The sequence below is a fragment of the Trachinotus anak genome, unplaced genomic scaffold (genome assembly GCF_046630095.1).
Source record: "Trachinotus anak isolate AG129_WGS33_773 ecotype Australia unplaced genomic scaffold, CSIRO_AGI_Tana_v1 ptg000021l, whole genome shotgun sequence".
Taxonomy (NCBI): domain Eukaryota; kingdom Metazoa; phylum Chordata; class Actinopteri; order Carangiformes; family Carangidae; genus Trachinotus; species Trachinotus anak.
In genome coordinates this window covers 6,383,834-6,405,053 of record NW_027273872.1, presented here as the reverse complement: position 1 = coordinate 6,405,053, position 21,220 = coordinate 6,383,834, and the positions used below count along the sequence as shown (strand labels likewise).

General features: G+C 37.5%; 1 protein-coding gene across 8 annotated transcripts in view; it reads left to right on the top strand.

Moving 5' to 3' along the window:
- Positions 1 to 21,220, top strand: part of lingo2 (leucine rich repeat and Ig domain containing 2) — a 197,827-nt gene that overhangs the window by 173,013 nt on the left and 3,594 nt on the right. The window lies entirely within an intron of this gene.

Sequence of the window (21,220 nt, the reverse complement as noted above, 5' to 3'; positions counted from 1 at the left end):
GGGCAGAGTAAGAAAAAGGCCTTGGCTATAGCTCTTCCACCCGGAGGCTCTGTAATTGCTTTCGGCTGCACCTTGAGAATTTGATGAGTCAAGTCAAGATTTTTGTTTGAGTGACTGAGCAAAACAGCAGCTCTTGCAGTGAAAGTGAATTATCACAGCATCAGTGTGGAAACACAGAAGTGAAGGCCATGGGTGGCAAGCAAGCTTAAATGCATTAGACATCAGGACATACATGCCTTCATATGCATTAATGAGGGAAAAAATTGCCTGAGCCTGCGGTTAATTTAAGATTTTTGAGTTTCTAAGAGTGATACAGGCCCAGCTCACATTTACCATCAGCTGAGATAACAGCTTTTCTCAAGTATTGCATTGCATTTATGAAGCCACAGCTCACAATGTTTTTTTCTTTTTCCAGCTTGATCTTTTATTTATGTCACATGCAATTTTAATGAGAACCATCTTCACATAGAGGGGTAACCTGATATCGTTACTGCTGATATGTATTGTGATAGCAAGCTCACAGATGAGATTTTGTTTGTGAAGCTATTGACTAACAAGGTATAACAGTAATTTAAATACTTAATTGTCATGGCAACATGTCTGGCAAACAAGCTTCGTGGCTTGACATCTGAGCCTCAAAGTGATGCTGTTACGTTTCTCTGCCTCTGTGTCATTTTCAAATTAACATAATATTCATAAAATGGATCATAAACACATTTAATGCATCCCTTTGAAAATATTTGGGGGGGTGAAATAACCTCTGTTTTACCAGGCCAAATGTCCACTTCTCTGCAGGAGACCATGCTTAACAGTCCTTTGTACTTCTGATGAGTCATTACCATAACTCTGACACGCCCCCTGCACAAAGTGTACCACATCAAAGCAAGTTATGCTCACCGCTGAACTGTAAAATCTCTTTATGTTTCGCCTTCATTACATCTACAGATGGTCGTCCTATCTCGCACTTCTGACTCTATGATCACACAAGCTCTGTGATTGTGCCTTGTTGTGCTGTTTTGACTCGGTCCTCTTTAATTACAGCTAATTTCCATAACACCCCCTCCCTTCCTCCTCCTCCACTGCACTCCACACCCTTCTGAAAAGTGTATGCACCATTCTCCAACTCCAAATAGACTTCAAATGGGAAGACACAGGCAGCTACCTCTCTTATTAAAGCAGAACAGAGTATACTGTATCTGTCGAAAGAAGATAGGTTTGAAGTGTTTTCACAGGACCCTTTGGATATCCAGGATCCTGTAATGGGGCCCATGAGGTTTGTCATACATGATATATATCAAATTAATTGTCACATGGAAGAAATGGTGGCCAGTGGCCAAGACAAACTCACACATCATCTTCATATTGCTGGGAAAGGAAGTTGTCTAACTCTATCTGTAGTGAAAGATTAAACCTCCTGCCATTTGACCAGCCAGATGTCTGTCGGGAACAGCGTCGGCCTCTTATGAACAGCCTTGTTTTTGCAAATAGGGTGCCAGAAATTTACAGTAAGCCTCGTTCTAAATCACAACTGTGTCCTTTAAATTTGCCTTGAAGGTACTTGAATTTTCTTGGCTGAAACACTTAAATCACCTAAACACTGGAGCACAATCAGTTAGCCATGTGCATCTTCAATTTGCAACAGTGTGGTCATGATCAAGGGAGAGAGCTTATGTTTTCTGAGGTTCATGTCATCACAGAAACATCTGTGATAGGGTTGAGATAAAAGCTAGACACATGGTTGCTATGAACAAGGTATTAAAATGTCAGGGAATTTCCCGAGAGAGGATGTGTTTCGCTAACAAAAATCAAATGTGACAGAGGCTGTGAAGCTGCATTTCAAGATGCAAACATCAAGGTACACATGAAGTACAATATATACACAATAATCTCTTTTAAATCTTAATCATAATTTATGAACAAAAATATTTAATCTCACTCTTTGGAACTGAGGATGTGTTTGCTCACCCTTTGTATGGATGTGCGGCACATGGACATTCAGTAATTAATTGTTGGAAGTCCTACCTATTCAGACCATCTGGTCTATAATTAGGCCACAGTAGTGGCCTCTAGCTCAGACTCATCATGTATCCTTTTTCCCCCGCCAGATTGGAGGCAGTAACCTTTTCCCCTGAACTTTTCTACTGTCATGACACAGCGTCCTTAGAAGTAACCCTAAGGGGCACCATGGGACAAGTAGAGTGTGTTAGTAGTAGTGCTGTTTGTGGTTGAGGTTTAGGATACAGGATCACAGGGAACCTCAACAAAAAAGGGTGGAAATGGGTCAGTAATAAAACCAAGTATGATTCAAGACATTCATGCATGGTTCGAAATATATTACATGGGAATACTGGTTAAAGTTAAAGAGGCACAAACTGTATAGATCCCATTATGATAATTTAAACAGACAGTACTGGTTGTACATGACCTTCTGCAGCCCAGGTGTTTTCCCATAGCACTCTGACCCTGACTTTTTTTTAACTGGTGCCCAATTATCATTAGTTTATTTCATAGTAATAATAATTACATACATGCTGTGACCTTTTACCAGTCTACTGTCCTCAGCTGCCTGTTGGGTCTGCCACTCGAGGTCATTTTGCTGCTTCAAAATCCAGATTAAAAACAAAGGGTGACCGAGCTCCTGCTGTAGTGGTGAGTCATATGAAACAAGTTTAGAATTAGGTCTGCTGCCATCACCTCGGCTTCATCCTTGAATTTGTCACAGTTTACTGCCTCATTCTACTCATACTGTTGTTTTTTTTATAATATACTTTGTTCTGTCATTACATTATTACTATTGTTGAGTTGTTGTTTCAGCTGTTGCTCGCATTATAAGGCTTTGGGCTTTAGAGGGTTTGCAGGGTGACTATAGGTTCACCTAATGATGGGGCCTGTTAGGTGACTTAAATGATTACACTTAAGTCTATTCCTTGCTTATATTTTATAATGTTTTAATTCATTGAGATTTAACATAAAAAGCTAAGGTAAAAGAGGCTAAAAACCATGAAGGCCTAACTAGATTTTACTATTATGTAGGGAAGATATACTGTGGATACACAAAAAAAATGTTCTTCATCTCAAGAATATCTGCCCTCAGCACTTGGCCCTTGAATTACATTCAGTTCATCTCTATATTTGGTCAGTGACATTCCTGAGCTGCTTGGAGACCTACTAGATTTGTTCATGGCCGGTCAGTGTTTGAAGTTGCTGGCAATACAAACTTGGCCACAGTGTAAGAGGTTAGCAGAATATCTCGAGTGTAAATCTGTATGTGTGTCTCCATTACATCAGATTGTGTTTGAATACTTTAATGCGAATAAGCAGGCGTAAATAAATAGCGCGTCTATGGGGAACACTGATGTAGTCAGACTACACCAGCAGATGGACTGTGAGATGTAGAAACTGTTGGCCAGACAGGGACTTCAAGGTGTGGTTGCCTTATGAAACAGCTGCCATGGAAGATAAGCTCAGAACCCAGGATCCATATCCCTCTTCGGCAGCAGTTCATACCTCAAAAACTGTATGCTCTATTTTCTAATGCATCTAAGTCTTTGACATAAATTCTTTAAAGCATTCCTCAACAACAAACAGACTAAATGACATGCAAACCCAAACATGAATTATGCTCTGAAAAAATATAATAAATGGTAGCGGTTTATTAGGGAATGCAGTGTGGACAGCAGTTTGAGAAAGTGTCATAGCAATATTTCAGTGTCATGAGAGGAGTATAATAAGATTTTCAAGGGGCAGTCCATAGAGCAGCTGATTAATCCACAGATTAATTTAATCTGTTTTCATAATAAAACATTATTAGCCATTCCCTCCTCGAAGCATTACCTTTCAGCCCTCTTAAAAGATTATACACTTCCCAATCACTTACCTGGAAGCAGTCAAGAAAGTCATTAAGTTAAGTAGACACTGTCAGTGTTCAGGATGCTGAAAACGATGGGAGAAATTGGTGAAATGCCATGAGAAATGGCCATGTTAATGATTTCTCTGAAAAAAGGTCTGTCTGCAGTAGAATTGGTTTGGGGCTTATCTTCAGCAAACAGACCCTTGATGGAACCTGCTTTAGGTCTCCAGGTGGCAACAAAGTTTTAATATGAGGAAGTGGTTCTGAGAAGCCAGAAGAAAAAAATCCACAATGAATCTACTGTATAAAAAACAGCATTGTTGAGATGTGTGTCTCCAAACCTGTTTCCTTGGCAAAATTAGTCAGCAAATTACCTTGACTCCTCTGTTCTTGGACAAATGTAAACTGTTTCTCTCTATTAGTAATAGAAAAGATTGGTTTCTAATGACTATTACAGTATTTATAGGAACTATCAGTAAGTACAGCTCAACTGATACTCAATATTTGAGGCAAAAAGTAGAATCAGTTTGTTTCTTTTTTTTTTTTTTTTTTAATTACTGTGAGGTGAGGCATTTTATTTTTATAGAAATAAACTTGGAAGTGCTGTCTATTGAACAAACTATATAATGGAGAGGATTACCTGAAACCTAGTTTGGCATTTCTGTACTGCAATTTCTTGATTCTTATTCGCCAAGATACGCAGTAAATCAATACTGATATATCTACAATTACCCAGTGTCAGCTGATTTATTGACCTAGATCTGTTTCTTAGACTTTACCAATAACATGGTCCTTGGCCGATGATGTAAATCAAATTCCCTTTCATGACTGAAAGCTCAAGTTGCTCAAAAGTTACAGCTTAACTTAAAAAAATATAGACATTTTTACTTATCTGTCAAAATGATGTCAGAAAACCTAGATACACACTGACTCAAGTACAATAGGTTTGAATGGTGCCTTCTGTCTGTTTTTATCTGATCTATAACAGAATAAAACACTTGATTTCACATGATGTACAGATTCTAACTGTCTGTTAGCCAGGCTGGCCCGGGCCAGTGAGCTGCTGAGAGTGAAATACAAAAATGTGTTTACAGCGATGCTGACATTTGATACCATTTTTAGAATTGATTGATGGAAAACTTTAGGTGATATCCCACCAGATTCCTCTGTATTCACTAAGATTGCAAGTGCTAGTCACCAAGGAACAGCATTCCTATCAGGCTGCCTCCATGATCTTAAAAACTGATCCAATGACAATTTAACATCCACAGCTTTTATTTGTAACAATGAAATTCATCTAGAAAATCCATTAAGATCCATTAAAATTTTCTAATGCTTTTAAATTTACTGTATATTCTACTCTATTTTCTACTATCTCTGTCAGTAGAAGAAATGTTGGTGCATGATAAATTCTATACCAAAATGGAGAAAGAAGCATGCTTTTGTATTCTGTTTTATAGACAAACAAAACATAAAATATCAAATTGTCTCTCACGCTAAAGAAGCTTTAGACTTTTCATCAATTGCAAATAGTAGTTTTGTCTGATACTGTGGCTATATTCAATTCAAATCCTTTTTTGTGTCTGGAACTGAACATTGGTCTGGTTGACTTTGCATTAAATAGCAATAACTATTGACTCTCACTGTGCCTTGTTCCAGTTATGTTCCTGGATTTTTATGAAAGCAGCAACGTACATATGTATTCTTTGAGGAACCTTTTGTTTGATTTATATCTCCCTTACTGTAGATTTGAGGTGCACATTACACACATAAAATATTTCAGTCACTGTAGCTACCTAGATCACATTGCCTTTGTAGACCTACTGTTGAAATGTCAGCTTCCCACACCACCACCCCTTTCCAAGTGCTTAAACTAATCACCCAGGGCTATTGTTAGCCAAACTGCTGCAGTGTAGTGAGGAAGAGTCCCTGCATGGATCTAAATGCTTACTCACTGCTCCTCCCTCACGAAGCAAACATCTTTAAGGAGACATGAGACAGAATAAAGTGAATGAAGGGGGAGAGTGAGAGAAAGTGAAGACTGTTTAGACTGTTTGATATACTATATACTGTACATAAAACTATTTAGCTATTTGTTTTTGTTGCAGATTGCCGTGCCAAAAAATTGAAGACAATTTTGTTCCCACTGAAATTATTACTTCTATTATAATAATCAGTGATATTTTAATACAAGTTTAAGTTTTTTTAGAGCTGAATTACAATTATTACACTTTTTTATTTCACAATATCAAAAAAATTGCCTCAGATTTAATCTTTTATTTAAGAAGATTCAGTGACATTAGTCGCTATAATCACAAATACACTTTTGAGATTCTAAAGGTGAGCTACCAAATCCTTTAGGGTGCTCCCCTGCCTCAGACACCCAACACCCAAGGGAGTCAAATGAGCAGGAAATATGTTTCAGTTTGTTATAATGACAGATACCCAAGGATGGCCATTTGCATCAAACCTGGATTTAGATTTAACAAAGCTGAGATTTTTCATAGTTTTGCACTTGTACAAACTTCCCCACTTTGAATATTTCCAAAGTTACTTAAACTGTGTCTGGAAATCTTACTCCAGTGTTTGTACTGGAGGCAATCTGAAATGGAGAATACAATTTAATTAAACTTGAACATGTTTATTTTGATTAAATTCTAGCTACATTGTTACGTACTGTTGTCGCAAGTCAACATTCTTTAAACAGTGACATTACCTGAGTGCCTACTGGCAATGCAAATTCTCTCCTGCTCACACGCGTTTGACTGAACGCAGCCTGTGGCTATTGCCTTTGACAAGCAGCTCTGACAGATCAGTACTCAAACTCAAAGATCCCTATCTTTTCTTGTTGTCTATTCATTTTACTCCCACCACTTCCCTTCCCCACATAACTCCAAATGAGAGATCTGTGAACGATACAGAGAGAGACCACCCAGGACTCACCTCATGAATTATTTAAAAGTATGGGGAAAGTATCATGGTAGGATAATTAATCATACAACTAAATATAGATGAAGGGTATGTTTTGTTGCTCAAGTTAGGCTTGTTTCTTGAGGGCAATACATCAGAACTGGGGAGAAATAAGCTGTGGCTCTCATTGCTGTAGCGAGCACTCAAATGACTTAGTATGTGACATACATACTACAGATGTCACTTCTTGAATGCAGCTTCTAGACATGGATTGTCAAGTGAATCAAAAGACAATCAGAGCATGGAAGGTTATGAATAATGATAAATAGTTTTGTAGTTATTTACCTACTTACTTACTGAGCTTATGTTTTCACCCATGTCTGTTTGTTGGTTTGTTTGTTTTATTGTTTGTCATAAATCTGTACCAAACTTGGAGGGATGGGGCATTGGCCACAGAAGAACCCATTACATTTTAGCACAAATCCTGTTAAAGGGACATATGCAGCAATTTTTTATTTATTACTTTCGTTTTATGAGGGAAATCTTGCAAGATCATCACTGCACAAAGGTTTGGGATCCAGTTCAAATCCAACCTCTGGTAGTGGATGGTCTGAAAAAAAATTAAGAACTTAACCACATGTAAACTAGGGCTACAACCAACAATCATTTTCATTATTGATTAATCTGTTGATTATCTACTCGATGAATGATTTTAGAAAATAATGGAATAAGCCCATTATAATTTGCCATGGTGACATCTTCTGTTGTCATCTTTTTTCTAACCAATAGTCCAGTGTAAAAGATAGTTAGTTCACAATGATATAAAAATAAAAAAGTAGCAAATCCTCACATTTGAGAAGAGATCATTAAAATTGTTGCTGATTCATTTTCTATCAATTTTTCAATTGATTACATGTTTCAGCTCAACCCTTTTATTCCCCCTCTCTTTTACAAAAAAATCCATTAATAGTATATTGACCAGCATATATTTTATATTTTTATATGAATACATATCTATATATCTCTTAAATTGTTTTTTGTGGGGTTTTTTGCGAACAGGGTATGTGCTGAAGGAACAGTTCAGTGGAAAATTAAATTTTCTGGTTGACAAATTATATCATGACAATATTAACTTGGCAGATTTATTGGGCAGCTCTAATCATAATGTGACAGTAAAGAAGTGAGTATGAATAAAGGTGACAAAATTAAAGACTGAATATTCAGCTCAGTAGCAAACCATTATTTGTCACTTCTGTCTGACAGTGATGAGAAATGAGAAGTGCTGGTTATTTCCTACAAAAGTATCAGCTCTGTTAAAGGCTGTTAAAGGTCATTACAAGTATTAATTGTAAATGGGAATCGAAATGGAAAGATAGTATTGTATAAATGTGTCATCATACCTTCTCTGAATTACTATAGAATTTTGAATATGATCACATATACTACATTGTAAAACTGTTATTTCTGTAAAGGAATTTATAGCTGTCGGGGAGAGGACCAGGAATAGATGAGGGGTGGAATATGATGACAAACAATTTCACTGATATTCTAAACATGATGAGAGCTTTAGGAAACCTGTCCCACAGCGTTTGAAGTGGAAGTGAACAGCATGAAGTGCTATAAATGCAATATTGACTGAGACATTCCAGACAAGAATCAGCAGGACGGTCGTTTTGGACATTATCTTTCACCACCTGCTGTAGCTTTTATTTTAGTTTGTTGCTGTTTTTCTACAACAACTGAATCATGTGACCTGATCAATATCCAATAAGGCTTTGTGATCCTTGCATGGACCATAATCCCATTGGAGAACCGTATTGGATGGCTGATAACAGCAAGCTATAAAAACAGTCAAATCACTCAAACGCTGGCTTTGATTTGTCCCCAGAGAGTCCATTAACCCTTTGTAAACCCTCTGTCTTCAGCCATAACTGCCGGTGTATTAGCCCTGTTGGATGAATTCCCCTGGGTAGTGATGATACTGTGAGGTCTTGAGGCAATGCCACCTGTGTTTTTGTATATGCAGTGTTATATTTAAATCAGCAGCATTAAATTTGCTTCTGAAAAGGAAATGTTATGCCGCTCACTGCTAAATGTGTGTCGATAGAAATCGTATGCAATGAAATAACATTAGCATTAATAACATAAACACTGTGATAGCACATCTTACGCTTATCATAACACATTTGTAATCGCCTTATTATTTCACCTCAGCTATGTACTCAACTAATAACATCAGATTAGAACAGCTTTAGGGAAGTCAAGTGTATTAGGGATGCAAATAACAATTATTCTCATCAATTAATCTCCTTATTTTCTCAATTAGTCAATTAACTGTTTTGACAATGTGTCAGAAATGCCAGAAAATTATAAAATAGAAAAAAAAGAAAGAAAAAAATGTAACTGTTATTTATTCTGCAAATGTCTAGTTTTACTGGACCAACTGTGTGTAGAACCCAAAGATACATAAATTACTGTCATACATGACAAAGAAAAGCATCAAATCCTCATATTTTCATTTTCCCTGCAACTCTAATTTGTCTATTTTCCTTATCATTGCTTTTCATTCTTTGTAACAGCAGTGCCACTGGTGATAGCCAAGCTTTCTGTCTTCATATGCACACAAAAAAATCTCAATATGTGCTTTGTTTCCTACCATCTATAATTTACAATCACTACTAAATGTAGCAAATGACCCTTCCAGACTGGATAACAACATGGGACATTTAGAACATGTTGTATGTCTACCTGTAAAAGTAATCTTTAAAATGAATACATTCAATTTTCTGTCTCATAAACAAATATGATTTATTTTTATAATTTTTAGGAAATTGGCCTTAACTGAGTAGGATGGTAAAGTAGTCTGAATACAAGACTGTTTTCAAGATTTGAATCCAAAAGTCAAGTAAATGTTATTTGTAAATGCCTCAACAGGTTTAACAATGTAGAAAACATTCATTACAACACCTTTTATTCTGGGATCCTGAATAATTTGTTAAATAAAAATCAAAGCAAAAAAAAAAAAATGAAGAGAAAAGAGCAACAAAGAAAGGATCTCTCTTCCAGGATGGGCACAACATATAATAGATGTTGTATATGCACAATACACCGAAATAGCAATAATAGAATTAAATATATGGAGAAACAGATCAACAGTGAACAAAGTGCATATAAAACATATATGAAGAGGTTGTGCTGAAATTCATTTGATGGTGAAAATGTGAACTGCATGGGTCGTCAATATCAACACTGCATAATCCTCTGGATCTTTGCTGATAAGGTTCTTTCTTTTGTTTAAGAATTTGATTTGGATGTGGGATGCGAACGTATAATAGATCAGTTGGAGTCAATCAATATGCCATTACTTTTCTCCAAACTGTTTGAAAGACCACTGTAAAGCTACATAATCATGTATCCGTTAATCCTCAATATTTTATTCTCTTCTCACACCAGCAGGTAACTCAAACTATGTGAGAGAGAAAACATACAAGCAGATACAAAGAGTTGATTTTAAGGACTGCATAAGGCTACAGTGTCTTTTCAGGGGTTCTACAAGCTACACAATTGAAAGGAGCATAATGGCATTGAGCTGCTAGGTCAGAGGCCAGATCTCCTGATTGAGTGAGGGGAGAGAAAACCGAAGAGGAGGGAGAGAGGAGAAGACAAAGAGAGGGACACACAGGAACAAGCATCGCATGCACAGGAAATAATAACATATGAGAATTAGATTTGAGACACAAAGTTTTGAGTCAATTTTGGCTTGGAGGAAGGGATGGAGAGACGTCTCGCACATATTTATACAAGATTTCCTGCCAAGTATACGGAAACACTGTTGGGACATCAGGAAGATGCATGGGTATGTCAGAGCTGCATGTGTTCCTTTCAGCGAATGTCATGAATAATTTCTGTTCCTTACAAAACAATGTTTAAAATTTTATCTCTGCATTTGTATGTCTGTTTTTGGGCATAAAATACTTTCCAAGTGATCAGTCATGGGTGTGCTGAAGACGATGTGTGCAGAGTGATGCTCAACGCACAAATGACAATACTGGGTGCTGTGAGAAATTCTTAAAGCTTGTGTAAAATGTAACGATATCATGTTTTAAATGAATATGGAGTCATTTTATTAGTATGGCAATGAGATGTTTGCAGTGTCTCATCGTAACTGTGAAAAGCATTCTCTCAGCACAGGACTTGGTCTAAGCCGATGCACTTTTGGCAATGGGAAGCGTGATGCTTTCATTATGCTGCAGTAATACTGTTTGTTGTTTGCTGAATTTTTGCTACAGGCATTTATAGAGTCAGCAGTACATGTCCTCCTTTATTATGGCTGATTGTTGATATAGTTGGGTTTTTTTTTGGTTTTTTTAAACCATGAAGCATTTTCTGTCTTTTGTTTCTGGCTGTAAATGCTGCTTGGTATATTTAGTTTTATGAAAGCCTTTAGATGTAAATTTAGATCAGAGTGAGGTGTGTGGGTAGAGGGGTAAAGGGGTTTGCCAACCACCTTAAACTGTCTCTTTATTTGAGTCATAGTACCGATGAAACACCCTGTGACTCAGACCTGATGTAGGCTGTCCAGACGTGGAGGGGTTGGGGGGGGGGGGGGGGGGGGGGGGGTGCAAGAAGCGAATCCACAAGGGCTCTCAGGAGCCCACACAACGTGTTAACGGCGCTGCTGCAGATGCATTTTAATCAGTCCACACAATTTATCTCACAAGGCTTCACAGTTCCAGAGAAGGAAGAAATTCATTTAAGGTTCTGCTTACCCTTCAAAAAAGATTGTAAACATGAGGCTCAATAGGTATACAGTCTAGGTCAGTGAAAATGTACGCTATCAGTGACAAAAATGATTATCCAAGTTTATGATAAAGTCATTGTGGAAAGAGAAGATTAACGGAAGGACTAAAGGAGCTGGTTTCGTCATTTCCTGTCTGACTCTTATCCTCTCTATACCTGTTACTGGCGGCAGTCAGGCATGATTTAGGGAGCCGGTCTTTAACACCCGCTGCTCCCTGGTCCAAGTCTTTGTTGGCAAGCATGTGCACACAGCTAGCTGTACCCATGAGCAAGACGCAGCATTCCTCACAGCTTTAGGGTGGCTGTTGTGGCTTAATCTCTCTGTAGGGGCACCAGGTGGAAAAAAGAAAATCCCTTTAGGCGTCACTGACTTATCACAGTAGCATTGCCTGAAATGTGAAATGAAAAATGTCAAACCTGAATCATGCTTTGTGTTAGCTGTACATTGTAACACTGTGTGTAGATACTGTAGTTAAAGCTGAGGTAGGAAGTCATTTTTTGAAGTCAGTGGGCAAATATTCTAAGTGGTGTGAGAGCAAACTAGACGTCTGCACTTCCTCAGGCTCTGTTTTCAGCCTTTTAAAAAAGGCTTGAGCCTGTGACAGGAGACTGACGAACCGCAGGTCCTTTCAGAGAGAGAGAGAGCACTCCTATTGGCTGTTCTACAAATGCAGATGTGTGCGCACATCCCTTCAGATGGATATGTGTTGGTAACTTCATTTTCCTGCCATATCTAAATGTGTTCTAGTGGTTGGTTGGGTAGGTAGATTTACCATGAAAGCAGGCAATGAGTGGCTATGTTGCTAGTAGTTAGCCTTCTGCTGATTGCAGCTAAAGGCTCAGAGCTGTGGCTGTCTCTATTGTGTTGCATGCATCTATGAAGTGCATGCATATAGGCAGGAGGTGAGAGCTGCAGGAGGGCGGCTGTGTTCTGTTTGTTTGTTTGTTTGTTTGTTTGTTTTTAGATTTCTGCATACCTAGCTTTGAGCGGTTTGTTATCATAATTAATCAATAATATACTTGCACTCACTCACGTAAATACCTGTGTAATATTTGTATGACACACATTCTGGTCTCTGGTGTAGCTGCTGATATTTCAGTCAATAGAGCCAGTGAAGCTTAGTGAGCTACTTGTTATATTTACTGTTCCTATAATAGATTTACATATGCATTGTGTGTATGTTGTACACATTATCATTATCAGTCAAAGAGGTGATCAGGGTGCAGGTGATGACAGATCTGTTTTCATTATCTAAAAATATTGCTGGTTACCATGAGTAATGAGTGTGGGGGCTTGGCTGTTCTTAGTGAAGTGGAATATTAATACGTTGTGGGTATTGAAAACAACAGAGATGTTAATCAGCTGCATGTCATGTTACAGATAAAAGAGGTGGCTATGTAGCATCCAAGATATTTACAGGTGAATGTGTATGATTTATATCAGTCATTGTAAATTATAATATTGAATATAATAAATATAATACAATTTTTTATGCTTTTTAGAGGCCAACTATTTCTGAATTTTTGAGGCCAATACTAATTATAGTACTAAAACACTATAATAATAACCTCAAGGGGTAAAACACCTATTAACGATCTAATGGCTCGGCCAATATCCCCCTTTTTCACATAAAAATATAAAATGAGGAAACTTTGAGGACACTTTAAATTTGGTTAATAATTCACTGTATAACAGTGATAAGAGCACCTTTTCCTTTATGTGATGTATGGTGTGTGGATTAGTGTATATGGAGCACTATGAAGCTTTAGAGGACCGTGTATCTTAATAATAATATATCTGCAAGAAGCTAATATAAGGCAGATTTATTTTTTTGGTCACACTCATGTTTTCCATTTTGGTCACAAATTTTTTCCAACCCAAATACTTAGCTAATCAAATATCTAATGATATGCACCAGTTATTAAAAAATAAACAAAATGTACAACAGTTAACATGGGATCAGTTAAATGTGAATGGGTGGCAGTCTTTCTGCCATTTGGCCATATCTGGCCATACATTTCTTTGTCATCAGATAAGAGGCAGTCCAGTGCTTCACATCTTTTAGAAAACACATCTGTAATACTGTCTATCCTTTGGGCAATTTGCACCTACTTAGACTATTTGCTCCCGTTAATGTCCTGAACGTCCTTGTCACGGTGAAAGAACACAGACTTTTCTCTGGAGACCATTCTGACCTGCTTAAGTGGTACGATAAAGCACAATAACGTCACCTCACTAACAATATGTGGGTGCATTAATGTTTATATTGAATGAGTTTAATGGGGGTGGAGTGTGGGTGTCATTTAAGTCAGAAAAATATGCTGCAATAAAAATGTTAATACATAAGGCATTGCTATGTAATGAACTGACAAATTGGTTGATTATTTTTCACTCGCTACTTTGTAAATGTAATGAAATGATAATTCTCTCTTCCCGTGTTAATTCCTCTCATATTCTTCCACTGTATTTTTATTCACTCACACATTCAATTACCAAGTTTTGTTACCTTTTTACAAGCTCCTTCCTGTCTCCAAAAATGAGAGTTGTTAATAGCTATTAAACATAGGATTAGCTCTCTTCTCTGAGAGGCTTTTCCCACCGGATGAATCGAGATCCGGATGTTTGATGCGGTCGTTTTGACTCTTTCCCAAACCAAGGGTTATCAGACACAGAAAAGAGCAACTGACTCAATCTACCAAGTTTATCTCTAATTAACACGGATTAATTGGGCTTTGACTTCGCACTGCAAGCCAAGCAGAAGGGCAATTTGTGCACGGAAGCCTGTTATTGCCCCAAGGCTGTTGATCCTCACTGTTAAGTGCTTTAGGTCCCAAAACTCTTGATCATGTGACTGTGATCATGTTGCTCCTGCAGTGTGTGTTAATGAATTATACAGTTTGCCACATCTCGTTTATGAAAACAGTGGTGAAAATGAAACAGTTACCAACAAGGGTTTTTAGATTGTTCTACTGCCATCTGTGTACACACCTTTAGAAACACTGCTGTCTTAATTATTTGCATTTGGAAAAATTACTGGAGGCTGAGTTGTTCGATCGTATCCAGATCACATCCGGAGGAGGCATTCTGTTGCATGAAAAATCAAACTGACAGTGGTTTATTAAAGGAGTACAGTGTCATCTTGCATGTTGGCAGGCTCACCTTAAAGCCTCACTGGCCTTTACAAAGATCCTCTCAATAATGGATAAGGCAAAGAGCATTGCAGTCTCTTCCCTCTCATTATGATCCCATTTGATTACTCGTCGATGCTCTTTTGAAAAGGTGGGTTAATTGCATGCTCCGACTATGAACTAACCTGCAAGTTAATAACATCTTTCCTTCAGGGGAGCATCATTATAAGATATAAGCCTCATTAAAATAAAATGATGATTTAATAATTTTCCCTTAAAGTGACCCTTGTGAGGATGTACTGTTATTTTTGTAGTTATCTGGGAAATGAAGACATCCAACACTGTGCTTTTGCATGTCCTCTGCTGTTTTCAGAAAACAAAAATTAACCATCTCTTGACCGCGCAGACTTTAATTAACCAGCGCAAATAGCAGTGTTTACACTGTGCAGTAGACAATGCACATGTCAAAGCAATGACATGGTTTTATCTTATCTATCTTAAATGGATTTGATGAATATAGTGCTTATGCAGGGACCCACTGACATGAGGGCAGCCATGTCAGATGCTAAAGTACAAAAGCGCTTGCTCTATAACTGCTGCACCCAGTATCTAACACTTTCTTTCCCTGCATGATTACACATAATGTTGCTTTTATTATTGCTTTATTCCTCACACAGTCCTGTTCCTTCTGCATCTTTGCTCCAGCACACAGTTAATTTTCCTCTTTTTCCTGCCTTTCAGAGTGGCTCTTCCTCCGGAGCCGTCTTTCAAGTCAAAATATCAAAATTTGACGCATTGATTATGCTTTTTAAGGGGTCTTGATAATTGTCGGGTAGAGAAAGCAACTGTCTCCCACCATCCAACATAAAGGCTGGGAGGCTTTTCTGTGTGAAGAGGAATCACATTATGTTCAATGATCAGTGCCTGGGGGCTACATCAAACACAGTCTGAAAACCTTTCCAGAGGAGATAGAGGCAGGCCAATTTCACAAGTGGCTTTTTATTGGTTGATTGCACAGAGACCAAGTTGTTATCTAAATCCTGAAACTACTTGGGCAAAATAAGAAGTGTCTTGTAAACGTTGTAAAGGGTGTGCAAACTTACCCCTTAGATGAAAGCCAGAGCAAAATGTTTGCAACCAATAGTCTTTTCAGGATTATGGCTTAAGAGACTAAGTGTAAACAGGATGTAGTGGTTCCAAAGTTGACCAGTGACATACAGTGTCATTGCTAGTGCAAAAAAATGTATTATGCCAACTTTGATTTTCATGTTTTCACTTGAACTGACTGCTTAGATAATCCTTTAACGGATGAATAGGTGACATGCTCTTATGACCTGCATTCAAATAGATTCAAAACATGATTTTTAAACACTTTGTGCTCCTTAAATACGTATGTACAACTTAACCGTGGTTTTTCAAGATACACTCAATATGTTTGCATCAGATCTTAAGTCAGACCTTAAACCCTCCATTGCCGAGATCGTGCTGTTGTCTAAGAAGCTGACCTCCTTTACAGTTAGGTCCACCATTGAGTGACTTAATTTATCATTTTGCATAATTATACTCGCTTCATATTGGAGCTGTGGGGCTAATTAGTTGGTAAATAATTTGAAATCAAACACGAGTAGTGGGTGTCCACACTGCCCAGCAGGGAAAGAGACACTGATGAGCAAACTGACCCGTGATTGCTTGATTCAATTTGCTCCAATTAAAAGAAAATCAACTACCATGTTTCTGTGGAGTTTCTGGCTGTACCTCAGAGGAGCTTACAGGAATGTGTATGCTGATGACCACAGCTGTAGTCTGTATGTGCAGTATCTAAAATCACCATACATATATTCATTTGAGTTGCCTTTATTTTGTGTGGATGAATGCACAAATACTGTTAAAATGCAGTAAAGAAAAAGAACACAGCAGAACATCGACTGAAATTTGAGACTGTATTGTAGATTTTTCCCATAAAAGAGGATTAATGAATAAATACATATAAAAGTCAAGCTTTCATTCTAAAATCACCTCTTACTCCGAATTAAATGTCCTGACTGCAGGACTTTTCAGCATATGTGTCACAATATTATGACACAAAATCACTGTAAAAGTATGAAAAACCAACAGAATTACCACACTAAATGTGCATTTCTTTGTCTGTTCACATTTTAGTTTTAAAATAACAAAATATTCAATCTTAAACACTTACTGCTATTTGAATTGTCATCACATTACCACTACAAATAATTACTTTTTAACGATCATGGTATTTGCTGTATTGTTTCCATTCTGTGCTTATCATACACCCACAGTTTTAGTGAAACTTGTTAACAGGGTTAATTATGAGCATGGTCATTTACCACTTTTAAAAGTAAATGTTATTTGCTTGCTTTTAAAGTTGCATATCCATTTGTTGGTTACACACTGACGCCATCATTATGTGGGTTTGAGCACTCACTTGGCCTGTGGTGACAGTGTGGAAACAAACATCAAATCATAAAGTTTATGATAAACAGCCAGAGTATAAGCAACAGTGTGACACAAAACAGTAGCACAAAAAAGTGATAAACAGTGATACAATTCTACATATGGATAAGGTATACATAGAGTGGGGGGGGTGAACAAAAAGAAAGAGTCAGAGAGAGAAAGATACAGACAGAAATTCGGCGATGACCCAGGGAAGATATCACTCGACTGCCTGGGGAGTGATTGCAATCTCCTGAATACAGTACCTTCACTCTCACCTCTAGATTTCTGTCTGATAAAACCTCTTGTGGTGTTCAGTCACCTAGACACCAAGTCAAGAGCACAGCGGTCGAAGCTACACAAAGCTACATCAGTCCGACAGGAGATGTGACAAATTAGCTTGTATTTGGTGGAGTTATGTAAGAGTGAAGCTGAAGATGAAATATAAGCAATTTCTTACACATGAAAGGCATTTCAGAGAGCTGAGGAAGACATGTTTGTGGAATCATGACTAGCAGCACGTGCAGGACTGTGTTTTGCCACTCAGCTGAAGACCCAACCGTATCCCTACTCATCCTCGTACCAGGTAGCCCAGGGCTGTGTTGAAAAGTAAAGAGCAGCATCATGGGATAGGAGAGCCCCATGTGTTTTCAGTGATTCAAATGGAAATGAGTTTGTGATGAGAATAGAAGACTGTATGCTTCGGAAAAAAAAATGGGTTAAGACAAATATATTCTCATATACTGTATTTGTCACAGTGGAAGAGAAAATCATGATTTCAGGAAAAGTGAGTTTGAGCTTCACGTCAGGCCACTTGTGTACATGTGCTCACGATGATGGCATTGTGCAGGCGACCGCAGCACCCCTGTGAAATGGCTGTTCACTGATTTATGCTGAGTCAGACACCATTAGCTGTTATCATCCCACTCTCAGGATCCAACCCTGCACTAATGTGGGTCAGGGGCCACATTATAAAAACACCTTTACTATGCTGTCTTATCTCACTGTGCACTGCAGGATTTCTGCCTTCACAGGACTGTTACTGAATGTCAATGGAAATGTCCAGAATTTCCAGATAAAATGGAAACGTTGGGAAAAATTGTAAAAAAAAAAAAATTATAATATTTAAATAAATTTACCTGCAGATATCCTCAGATCAGTTTCTGATTGTCAGTGTGATTCAGAAACATTTTTTGACAAAGCCCATAAATGTTTTTCCATTTTATGTTGTGGCTACAATACATGTATGTACTAACTCTTTTTTCTTTTTCTTGACTTAACTAAAAGTACCAATAGAACAATAAGAAAATACTACATTACAAGTCCTATATAAAAGATCCTACTTAGTTAAAAGAATAGAATAATTATCAGCAAAATGTACTTAAAGTATCAAAACTAAAAGTATTAGTTTTGTAGAAAAATGACACCTGTAACCATATATTATCGTGTTATATTACTAGATTGTTATTTATGCATTAATGCGGAAGCAGAATTTTATGAAATGATTATTGAGGTAGGAAACATGAGTAACTGTGACTGTCACATAAAGTGCAATAGTGGAGTAGAAGTATAAAGTAATAGAAATGGAGGTACCTCAAAATTGTACTTAAGTACAGTACTTGAGTAAAAGTACTTAGTTACCTTCCACCACTATAACAGGATCTCTGTGGAGATATTGGTTGTTTTTGCTTGTTTTGCCCTTTGGTCCTGAAGAACAATTGATAAAAGGCAACCACTGTCAGACTATATCTGAATAGATTCTTCTACCATCATACTCTTACCTTGATGTCATATTGTTAGCATAGAACCAGTTGTTTTCAGAAATACAAGAAACACACTGCTAAATCAATTTTCTAATGTTGTTGAAATAGATTTTTCTTTAAAGGCTGAAAAAACAAGGTGAAATTCAAATGTGTTTTTTTCTGTAACTATTGAATATTATACGTCATAGAATTTACCATCCTTTATTTTGTCTTGAGAAAGTTTCCTTGAACTGCTCAAGCAGCAAACTGTCAGTACAAATCTGCATAAAACATAGGGCACATTCATAACGTGTTGTTCACAGTTAAATTATCAGGGAAATTATAAAGAAATGAGAATAATCAACGCATCCAGCAGTGAGATACACATATACACACAGAAATCTACCCTGCATGAGCAGATAGCTGGGATTTTATTAGTGGATGTTGCCCTAGGGCATCTGACTAATTCTGTGCAGCATTTGCTACTGCACAGGACACTTCAGCATGTGCTACTAATGATGCTCTTGCATTATGGTACTCTCATTCAGTGGTGCCCAGGTGAGGAGGTCACATCACAGGCTCACTCTTACTCTGATTACAAACTGGTACAAAGACATCTAATCATTATCCTGATTAGACACCCTCTTAGCCAACCATCGAATCATATGGTGCTGCAATTCATGTGGACAGCGAATTTGTGCATAAGGCAGTTATTATGCGGGAAGAATCTGCAAAAACACAAGGACTCAAGAAAAATCTTCTGTCCAGAGATGTGTGTGTGTGTGCATGCTGCATGAGCGACACAATCACATTGGCCACGTGTATTTAGGATTGTTTTATTGAACCCTGCGTTAAACAAAGTAATTGATTGGCTTAATTTATTGACTGTTACAGAAGGAACTAGAATTGGATATTATATTGGGTAATGTATTTTTTTCAATACCTGACTGCTGAGAATAATTACTTTGGGTTGATGTGAACAGGTGTATTACTCTGCCTCAAAATCAGGCAGTAGAAAAGTATCTTGGATGACTAAGAAACTGACCAAGCATTCTGGGTGAACTGACAAAATATTGGCCAAGCCCTACTGAGTATAAAACAGGGCAACCTTGAAAAAACAAAGTAAAAAAAATTCCAGTAATGTGCCTTTTTTTCCCCATATTGCATCACAACATGCAAGGCCAATAGCCAGGTTCGATGGACGCAATAGCACAGGTGCTTTACAAGGTCACGTTCAGGCAGTTACAATGTTAGCACAAATGTTGAGCATAAGACAGAAGGGTACTGCCTTTAAAGCAGAGAGTAAGGATTTAGCTTAACATTCCAAATGTAAGAAAGCTGTTGAACACTTAAATAAGCCTATGCACATTTGGCAATGTTTCACAAGTCAGCAGCAATGGAGAGCCAGCCATATGGTGCCAACTAACTATAGCAATTACGTTTTATGGCAAATTGGTGAAAAGAGAAGTTAAAGATATAAAAATGGGAAAATCAGTAACAGGTGCCCATAAATGCCATCAATATATACAAATATTTGCAAATTTTATCTTAAAAAAGGAAGCCAATGGCATACATAAATACAGGAGAAAATCAGAGCATCACTTACTATCTAAATTTTGTATGACAGAAATGGGAATAAATGTAAATATCCTGTGACTCATTTAAGCCACTGCCTTTGGCTACGTTTGGTTTGTTAAGATCAATTACGATGAATGTGGTGACACTTGGTTTTGAAATGTAAAATGTATGAGGACAAATACTTTTATTGTGCACAGTGATGCACTGTTTGAATTGTTTGTCTTAAATTTTGATACCCCAAGTTTACACAAAACCACTAGGTGCTTGGTACCTTCTTTTTTTTTTTCTTTTTTTCTTTTTTTTTTTTTTTTTGGAGATTTGAATTGATTTCTTACGTTTACATAATGTTTCTCCTTATGGATATTCCATCACATTATCTTTGCTCCATAATCTCTTAGCATATTAAGAGCCTGGAGAGAAATTCTGATTATTCCTCTCACCATTTAAATTTAGCACAGCCCATGACACACCAAATGAGGCAGGGATGGTTTGCAGTCTTTGCAACCTGTCACCCAGTCTGTTTGTGGCAAGCAGTGCATTCAGTTCATATATCTGCTCATCTCCATGTGCTTATATGATATATATGAATAGACCTATGGGTGAAAAACCAGCATTCATAAATAGATATGAAATGGACCGGGCTGTGTTTTTAATGTACCAAAATGCCAGATATATTTCTCATCTTATTTATTCACAGTGGGTCCAAAAGTCTAAGACCACAGTGGTCTTACACTTTTAGAGCTCCTCAGACTTTTGA